Source organism: Etheostoma cragini, chromosome 22 (genome assembly GCF_013103735.1).
Source record: "Etheostoma cragini isolate CJK2018 chromosome 22, CSU_Ecrag_1.0, whole genome shotgun sequence".
In the NCBI taxonomy this organism is placed as follows: Eukaryota; Metazoa; Chordata; class Actinopteri; order Perciformes; family Percidae; genus Etheostoma; species Etheostoma cragini.
The window spans coordinates 19587345-19597430 of NC_048428.1; the positions used below are offsets into that span (position 1 = coordinate 19587345).

Here is a 10086-nt window from a genome sequence, read left to right on the forward strand (position 1 = left end):
TGTTGAAGCTGTTTTTACTCAGACCTCAACAGATTGGTGTTACTGCGCACAGACTCTGCTGAGAGATGGGACCTATTTCTCAGCAACAAGATAACCTGCCATCAGGGGAATGATCTTACAGGTATAACCTGAGAACAAGCCACATGTCTGGGCTTCATCCCAGCGAATGAGAATTTGGACATCTTGTGTCTTGTGCAAGAAGGGCCATTAATTATTCAAGTGTGAACTGTTATAAATGCAAACAGGTAGTCAAGTTGATACAGTGTCAAACAGGGTGGCATTAAGTCAGCTGAATTAATCTGGATAATTAGTGAATAATTGAAGGACCTCAGGATGTGTCGTGACCTTTTCTGTTGTAAGATATTTTATATTCTGAAACACGGTATTTTGATTCTTTTGAGACCAACAGAAATACTAGATTCACTTTAACCATGCCTTTAATAATGGCAATTACTTTGTTTCTCACCAAGCACCCTAAATAATGTGCATGTGCAAATAATGACTGTGTCTTCAGAGCTGCCAACCTTTCCAAAATTCTTGGAGTGGGATTTGGTGGGGCCAGCCTAAATTTACATAGGCAAACACTCTTCTTCATGCAGGTTTTGTCACAAACAGTATTCAAGTTTAGATTGATAACAAGGACAGTAACGCCGCCTTCACCCTTGAAATCAGATCCGTAGTACGCAATACGCCGTAAATGGAGGTCGTACTGCACCGTCGAAAGCGTCGGAATAGCAAAAGTAGTAGAAATTGGCGCTAATGGCAGATACAATGAGTCATTCTGTCAGTGTCCGAATGTCCAATTCTCTATGACCTCTCATCTGAGGGCTATAGAGATATAAACAAAAAGGTTACTGCGTAGAGAAAAGAATTGTTCTGAAAGCTGACTGAATGAATAACATAAATTCACAAGAGCTAGTGAGCTCAGGCTAGCTAATTTGCTAGCGTTGATTAGCTAACGCGAACAATTGTTTAACTGCCCTTATAACATTAGGAAATCATGAACATTAAAACAAATTATATGACAACTTATCATTATGAAATCATGTATTTTATAAAAAGTTAAAAAATCTGATTTGTTTGTCCTTAACATAGCAGAGCTGTCACCGTTTAGAAAAACCTTCGGAGTGAGATTTGGTGGGGCCAACCCACATTTTGTTGTGTACAAAGCAATTTTTTGGGCTCATTCATCATCATTACCTTCAGGGTTTACATTGGGATTTCTTATTTGCTAAGGCTCTCCTTAGGAGGTTCTGGTATCATACCCCTTCAGGAAATTGTTTTAAAGAATAAACCATTAAATGAAACTTTCTGGAGAGTTTTGTGCAGAGAAATGGAGAAATCGAGTCTTACATGGTATGTGAAAAACAGTAGGATTAAGAGCCTTTGAATTGGTGCGGTATCAACAGGTATTATGGCATTAAGCATTTACATTAACGTTAATCAGTCATTGTATTACACATTGTATTTCCTTGTTATAATATAAGAAATGACCCATACAATGTGCCAAACCAAAGTGCAGCATGAGGAGACAGTGCAGCATGTGACGGTAGCAACAGCTGAGAAGATTTGGGTCTGTGGTGACCAGGTCCACCTCACACAAACTGCCTTCTCCCACTTTCTCTCTTTAGTACCAAGCACACACGCACACGCACACACACACGCACACACACACACACACACACCAGTGGTTCTCAGTGTAGGAACCAAGGCTGCAAAGTTAAATTAACGTTGATCGGGGCGACCTCTCGCTCACCCAGTAAGAGGGTGCTCCCCATGTAGGCTGAGTCCCTTGCAGTGGCCCGGGTTTGAGTCCGACCTGTGGGCCTTTGCTGCGTGTCATCCCCCATCTCTCTCCCGCCTTTCCTGTCTATCCACTGTCACTCTAAAATAAAGACAAAAAATGCCCCCAAAAAAATTCTTAAAAAAATATGAATTTTGCTCTACCAAAGGAATCAACTAGGACCACTGAAATCTAAAGAAAGAGAAACACTGATTTACATGAAGTCTAAACTAAATAAATAAAAATAACCATTTTTTGGATACCAGTGGGACTGGTGGCCAAGCCTCTTTGGATTAGGCAGAGAGGGAAATTTATTCTTCAATCAAGGCCTTTCCCCACCACAAGGTCCAGCAGAAAATATACGGAAAAATACCAACTGCAAGACAAAAGACACAGCATGGCTCATTTTATGCATGTGTTACATCACAGTCTTTCTCTAACTTTTTTATGCCAAGGTCTAGTAATGTTTGGCCCTCATCATCTGTGCCCCACTTACTGTATGCATTTTTTGGGGAAAAGAAAGACTATTTCTTCATTTTATGAAATGCTGAATGAAATATTTACAGCTACATTTAGAGATGCCCAGAGTTCCCCAGTATCTGCCCCCCTGGTGAGCTAGGACAAACATCTGGACCAGTCACAGCTGGCCTGGCAACCCAATAGCACCAGATTTTGAGAGGAGAAATATAATTTTGAGCATTAAACACTGAATTTTTATGCACCTACTTCTACCCATTTCTACATCAATTTTTGCTGTAAACAATTGAAAATTTTAAAAATAAGGCCCTCAGGTCTTTTGTTGGGGACGCAAATCTCTTTAAATGTGCATGTGGCACTTATTCATGTGAATCATACATTTATTCATTTTAATGAATTTAAAACCCCCTGGACTTCATATCGCTCAGTTGTGTTTCATCAGATTTTTGCTCATGTTATCAACTTGCACATTCAAAATCTAACTCCTCCTATCTCTGTTCTCTGAGATTTGGAGAGTTGTAATATAGTCTGCTGTGCTTGTTATTGCTCCGCTGATATAATAATATCTCATTCAGACACCAAGGCCCATTTGGCTCTCTGACAAAGTTTAGAGAAGTGGCTGTACGCTGCTCTTCATCGGAGGTAGAGCACGGATGCAACGTGCACTGCCCACAGCAGAGAGAGTCCACTAAAATTAACTGAAGTTGGTAAACTTGCCAGCCGCCCTGCTCACCTCTATTTTTCCAGAGAGAGTAGACACAAAGCGACTGCCAGGTCTGTGATACTCAAATACATACCTTAAGCTGGGGAAATGCACCTTGGATAAAGAAATGTTCTCAATTTGCAACATTTAAAAAATTCCATGGACAGGGAGCGCTCTTGAACCCCCCCAATGTCTCTGAAAGCTAGTCGATCACGAGTGGCTCAACAGGTAGATCTGTAAATAAACTAATTTTTCAGAAATTTGCCCGACCGGGTTGACACGTGTGAGCGTGTGAAACCAGTCAGAAAGGTGTCACACAGCCAATGCGTGAGAGTTGGCAGCCATGGTCGTAGAAGCACAGGCATTTAATTTCTTTTACCTTTCTATAAGACAGTGTGAGACCTTGGTTAGGTCAACAAATCTTTCGAAGACCGCTGTTAAACATACTGGTTTCTAGTCATCAGCACCACACTGCAATTGACACCTAATCAGCATATCCTTCATCCCATTCCTGCCTTCACCACGTTACAATCAGAATAATAAGATAAGTTTTAACAGCATGTAGCCAAAGTCTAGTTGTCTTTCCTCTCAAAGTTAAAGCATATCTGGAGCCTGATTATGGTCTCATCAGTCTAACCCTGATGTGTCCATGCCTCCCGAACTTGGTTCAAACCTTCAAACTCCCTTCATCAACAGTCTTGCCTTTTCTTAAGCAGTAGGTAGATTAATGTGCATAACAAGTAGTCATCCTCCAAAGACATTACATGCTACAGCACCCAGTCCTCACAAACTGAAGCCCATTCTACACATTCATTGTTAAACAGCTTTACGTAGTAATTAACCAGTGGAGCGTCTTAATCAGTTGGATTGGTCAATAAACAGACTTTACCCTGCCAGCTCCAGAGTACAAAGTCTGTATAACGTCTAATTAAGCCCAAGTGGGGACAGGGCAGGTCATTATTGATAGAATTCACAGGGAGCGAGTGGGAGTGGTGATGACGTTTATATCATGTGACATGCGCAAACTGGAAGAAAAAAACATCCGAGGGGTCATTTACACAAAGATACTAACAATAATGTCTAGCTGGAGCAAAAACAGGAATTAGCAATGTTCAAATTCGTCAGACAAATTGAAGGAGCGGCAAGAGACTTGGTTGTTTTATGACCAAATGACAGACCAGCATCGTGACAGCTATGTATCATGTTCTGCATCATGCACGCTCTACTCAGGAGCCCCCCCTCGCCTAAACCAGACAGCACATTTCCAATCAGTGAGAACGCATCTAGGACGGACAATCTCCTGTTGTGTGATCCATGAGAAAGGGCTTGGGTCACTACCTGAAACTTGTGGAAGTTTCTGTACAGCGAGAGAGGAACTGTTGGAAGTGAGACTTTGTTGAAACAAAATAAAGACAGCTGCACAACTGAATCAAAGTTTGGTCTTTGGTGAAGTTTTATTTATTCCCTGCAGAGAATAACCGAGTGACAAGAACAGTTTTCACAGCGCGTACATCACCTACAGTGAAAAAATTAAAACAGTAGTATCCTGCATTATATCTTGTCCCCCCTGAGAAAAGAATACCTTGTTGGGAAAACAGTCTAATCTTAATATAACAATCAATCTTTCCTGGCAGACAAGTTGGAGTTTTCACGTCTTTCTGTGTCCGCCCTTTATGTGTCAAAGTTCTCTACTGGTTGTTTAATCTTAGCTGGAAAAGAACAACCTGTGTCTTTAGATCTTTAGACCTGGGACCTGCTGTGACAAACATAGCTTCTGTCAGACTTTATGGCATTTGTCCTTGGAGGAAAAATGCAAAGACTAACAGTCATCTTCTACTTCAGGGAGGACACACAAAGAGAGATTTAAAAGTCATACACCCTAAAAAGAATGGTGAATAATTATATGAATGATCAACAATACAAGCATATTATAGAAATGAAATCATGCTTTAATTAAATTCTTCCTATTGAATTGACTTAATCTGGACTTCATATGAGAATTAGCTTTAGACAGTAGATTACCCAAGTTATTTCACAGCATCAGGTGCATACTTTTACAACTATAAGAAATCAGAACTTATGTAAATAAAGCCAAGCTCATTGTCTTTTCTATACAATCACACTGTATTTCCTTGGCGTGGAAAGTTTTTAGCTTGCATAAGATTGGTGTGATGCAAGAGAGCTCACATTAGCCAAACTTAATCTGTTTACCTGGATTTCTTATTCAAGCTAATATCCCTGTCCTAAGGGGAGTCCTTTTGTCCTCGTAAATAAAGCAAACTCACGATTTTATTATATTGGAAACAAACCTAAAACTAATTTTAACTAATTTGGTCAGATGTGAGATTTTCACAAATTAGAGGCAGACATGTTTTCCTGAAGATAATTAGCCCTGCATACAGTAAATATGACATCCACTGGCTAGAATTAGCTTGTGTCGCTTTCTATAGATCTGACTTGACATGGCAATCGGCCAAATTTACACAAAAATATTAATCTCAAAACAAAAAACGCAATTGTGAGTGTGACAGGTATTAGACACGTCAGACGTGGCGGTGTGCCTGCGTTCAGGTTAGAATGTGATCTCAATTTAATTATATTGAACGATAAGTTCCACAGCAGCCATTTCCAAGGGGCTGTGTTTACATTAGTGGTTTACATAATGTTGTTTACATTATAATAATACAGGCATTATAGAAAAAGAGGGGGGGTGTGAGTGCCTGTTCCACTATAATGAGGCAACACGTTAAACTGGGAAAGAAATGAATTAGATTAAAATAAATACAGTTATTTTATAATAGAAAATTGTCCGAATTATAAATTAGGTTTAAAATAAAAAGCAGCAAATACCTGAAGGCAAGGTCAAGATTTCAGGGGCAGCCTGGTATCGACCTAAAAGAAAACGTTACTTAGAAACATGCACGTCTTTTTTAAATAGGAGCAGAGAAAGCCATAACCAACAGCATTAGCCTACATATTAGTTTTTTAGACAACTGGTTTAGTGATACAAGCATATTAAAAGAAGTAGTTAACTCATCTAATGTATGACGTTTAAGGGTCCAGCAGTTTTTCTCCTTTATTTTGTACTTTTCTTTTGATATAAGCATTCAATAAAGTGCAGTGCAATTTCAATATTTCCCATTTACTGTGAGTTCCAGCTGCCATTGCATTGTTCAAGCTATCAATACATAAACTATTATAAGAAAGGGGGTTTATGTATGCACAATAGGGTCTGAGAAGAATTTTTGCCAGTTTCACCATGTATTAATGTATTAAATAAACTCATTGCACTAACCATTACAGCACTTCACCCACTTATACACGTGGGTTTTTGCAGCCATACTGCATATTTTATATCCTCTGTCTCATAAAGTTCCCATAATTCAGTCACCGTCCTGTGAAAAAAACATGTACCTCAAAGTTTGCCTAAAACAATGGTAATCTCCAAATTTGGACATGCATGGTGCACATTGGACAGCACCACCACCTGCTGCCAGCAGGATTTCTTAACAAGTGCAAACACATTTGAGCTCTTTCCTTGGTACCTGCTGGAGTTACACCCTTTTTGGGAATATTGTGTGAAATTAGCAGTAACTTATAATTGGAAATTAGAAGACGTGAAGTTGTAGTTACAGTCTGCGGTTCAGCAATGAGCATATTCTGAACAAACAGCCCTAATATTGGACTAAGAAACAAGGAACAAGGAACGGTTACTGCATATAAAACCAAGATAGAGTTTAGAAAAGGTAAAATTACATCTAGAGCAAACAGGCAAGTGGCACTAGGATGTACTCTGTTTCACTTTATTGAGTTTTAACATTGTGACTTTCTAAATAGAGTGTTGGGGCGCCTGGGTAGCTCACCTGGTAGAGCGGCCTGCCCATATTCAAAGGCTCGACCTTCGCCACAGCGGCCCCAGGTTTCATTCAGACCTGCGGTCCTTTGCTGCATGTCATTCCCCCTCTCTGGCCCCTTTCCTTCCTATAAAACTGTCCTGTCAAAGACCTAAAATACCCCAAAAAATTATCTTAAAAAAACAATAGAAATAAAAAGTGTAACCAACCTAAATAGTGTTGTGATTATGGGATGGGGTACAGGCTGCGGATCATTGCATAACTTCTTTCTCTCAGTACAACATCAAATCAATGCAGGGAAACAGAAACAAGGTGCAGTAACCTCGTATTGTGTTCCAGTGCCTGTAAATGTAAATTGTAAAAACTGTAGAAAAATATACATATCACTTCTCGCTGCAGTGATTGTGAACACTCTTTAACCTTAAAATGAAAAACAAATAGGGGGTAACTAAAGTAAACACACATGAAATGCAAGTTTTTTTTCATGTGATGCTGTTTTTTTTTCAATCAGTGGTACCATTTTTAAAGTCAGGGAAAATCTCCCATTGCAGTCTTTGATGCCTGACAAATCAAACGCTGCACAACTCGTGCATTGGCTGAGGTATATATATATATAAGCCAGTGGGAAATACACCCTCAAAACAAAGCAATTTCAGGGATATCACATGCCTGCAGCTGATTCCCTCACACTAAATCTGTTCAAGATAAATAGTTCATTTTTTTTCCAATTGGAAATGTTGTGTAAAGCTGGTCTAGTTTCTCTGAAAGCAGGAAATGATGTATTGCCTTGGTAACCTCACCAAACAAACTCCTGTCCTTTGATTGCCCTTGCTATCAACCCAATTGAGATGTTTTCCTCTTGAATTTGCCTGCTCTGCTCCGTTGTTTTGACAAATATTCTGGCTGGCCTGTGCTTTCACAGCTTTGATTATGTTGTATTTGCTCTAAGGTGAGGGAGAAAAATACATGATAGGAAACATTCTTCCCACCAATGTGGAGACCTGTTAGAATATATCATTTATTACATGAATGCGTTATCATTGCGGCTCTATTAAAATGCTGGCTTGTTCTCATCATCATAATTACTCTGCTGTGGATAATATGTGTCCTTTGCACTTTGACTTTATTGGATCATCATTTGTGAGCTCTAATTGTACATGCCATTTTTTAATTAGCAAGTTATCATAGGAGGTTACATTCCAGATGTGCATGACACTCCTAGCCGCAGACCTAATATATTTAGCACAGGGATTGACACCTTACACCCCCAGTGAGAACACCTATTTTAGTGGGCCGGCAATGAGGAAACCACCCCGTGCACAGCTGCTCTGGCAGATCTGCTACTGTTCTGGCTGTCAGCGATGCAGCTTTTGTTGAGCAGATGAAAGAGCATTGGACTGCTGTGGCTCACTAAACCTGCTAATTCATATAACGAAGTTGAGGGAAGAGTCAGTGACCTGATGGCCATACTGTGGATCTGCATAAAAACTAATCTGGACAGTGATTTCTCTCTCTCTCCCTCTCTCTCTCTCCATTTCTCTTTATCCCTGACACTTAATTTCACAAGCAACTCAGTCTCAAAAACATTTAATAAGATGAGTATAAACTCAGAAAGAGCTAATGTGTGGGCACAATATGAATATGAGGAGACTCTAACAAGAATGGATTGTGTGAAAACTGCAGAAATTATACACATGATTGAGTTTAGGCAACAAAAGGGTGAGGACAAATTACATTTTCGATGCTAATTACATGTGCAAACATATACAGTTTGTCTTGGCATTTGTTCACATCCCTTAAAACCACCATTCATGAAAACCATCCATTGTGACAGAAATCTTCACTCCACCCATGACCAATTAACAAGCAAGACAAGTGATGATGGAAATTAGCAAAAACATTGCCATTGTACACAGCTCATGTACTCATACTCTACATTTATACTTGACTTAAAAGTTTTAATGAATTCTGTTACATCTCAAAAAGAGTTTTTAATCTACTTTTTCTGCAGTCACACACACACAGTTTTGTTTGAATATAATGTCCATGGAGAACCCTAACCCTAACCCAACCCTAATCCTAACCCTAGGAGCAGGTTGGAGGTGTGAAATACCTTTGAAATGGAGCCAACACATCAACTTTTGACTCACAGTGGCTATATGTGTTTCCCTCAATGACATTTTCATCACACTCTGCCCAGTGCCTAAACGTAACAAAAACCAGTGTCCAAGGCAAGCTCTCAAACTTTGAAGTGAGTCTGTGCCTGTCGCTAATATCATGTTCTTCTGCCATAGTGATTCAACTTGCCTGTCAAATCAGCAAATGCTGTAGGCAAACAAATGTTTTAAGTGGTTGGAGTGCTAACTAGCTTCTATTTTAGAAAATGTCAACAGCAAATCATACTGTGTATCCCATAGTTTGTGTCTTCTTCCTGGATAAGTCCCGGCTTGAAAAATGTTGAGCGACTCAACACAAGCCACACAAACACTGCCTCCCTCTATAGACAACAGAATCTAGCCACAACAGTCCACAGTGTGATCCCTCGTAGGATGATGGGCAAATGGAGCAGAGATGCCCGACTCTCAGCAGTTTAGTTTTTACCATCTGTCTAGTTCTGCTGCTGCTCAGTGTCAGTCTAATCCTTGGTTCTTGGCGTGCATTAATCATATTGTGGTGAGAACATTTTGTGTGTGAATTGGGGGTTAGTTTTAGTTAGTTGTACCATTTTTGTACTTTTTTTTTTGTACTCATGCACTTTGTACTCTATATTAATGGTATGTTATGTAAATATATGCATTCTGGAGCCACTTATCTTCTGTTGTACTCTGACATTAATTGTATCTCATTATCCTATGTAAATGTAATATTTATGTTTTATTTTGTATGAAGTACATTCGTATTAAGGAATGTGAAAGCTGTTGGATTTAGCGGCTGATTATTTAAAGGCACACCTGACAGCAATCAAGCACAGAGCTAATCTGATGAAGTAACATGTGAAATACAAAGTTTGCCGCTTTTTTAATGTTGATGCTAATCAAATAGTCTTAATCATTGAATCCTAGTGTGCACTCGAACGTATACTGGGGTTTTTGGCACATAATTGATGATACAAGTTATAAAGACTTATCAACTGTGTTTCTTCAATTTGAATTACAGTAATATGCAGCATGTTGGAGCTTATTTTGCATTCCGGTTAACTGTTCCAATAGAAGTGATGTTAACACCAGGGATGGGGTTGTTCAGACAGAGTCCCATCAAAAAACACCCCA

The 10086-nt window shown here is 39.4% G+C and overlaps 1 long non-coding RNA gene across 1 annotated transcript; it reads left to right on the forward strand.

Moving 5' to 3' along the window:
• Window positions 1-1482: 1482 nt before the first annotated feature.
• On the forward strand, window positions 1483-9305 carry LOC117937901. Its single transcript, XR_004655276.1, has 3 exons — window positions 1483-1630; window positions 4735-4739; window positions 9294-9305. It is a non-coding gene; the product is annotated as an uncharacterized LOC117937901 (long non-coding RNA).
• The last annotated feature ends 781 nt before the right edge of the window (window positions 9306-10086 follow it).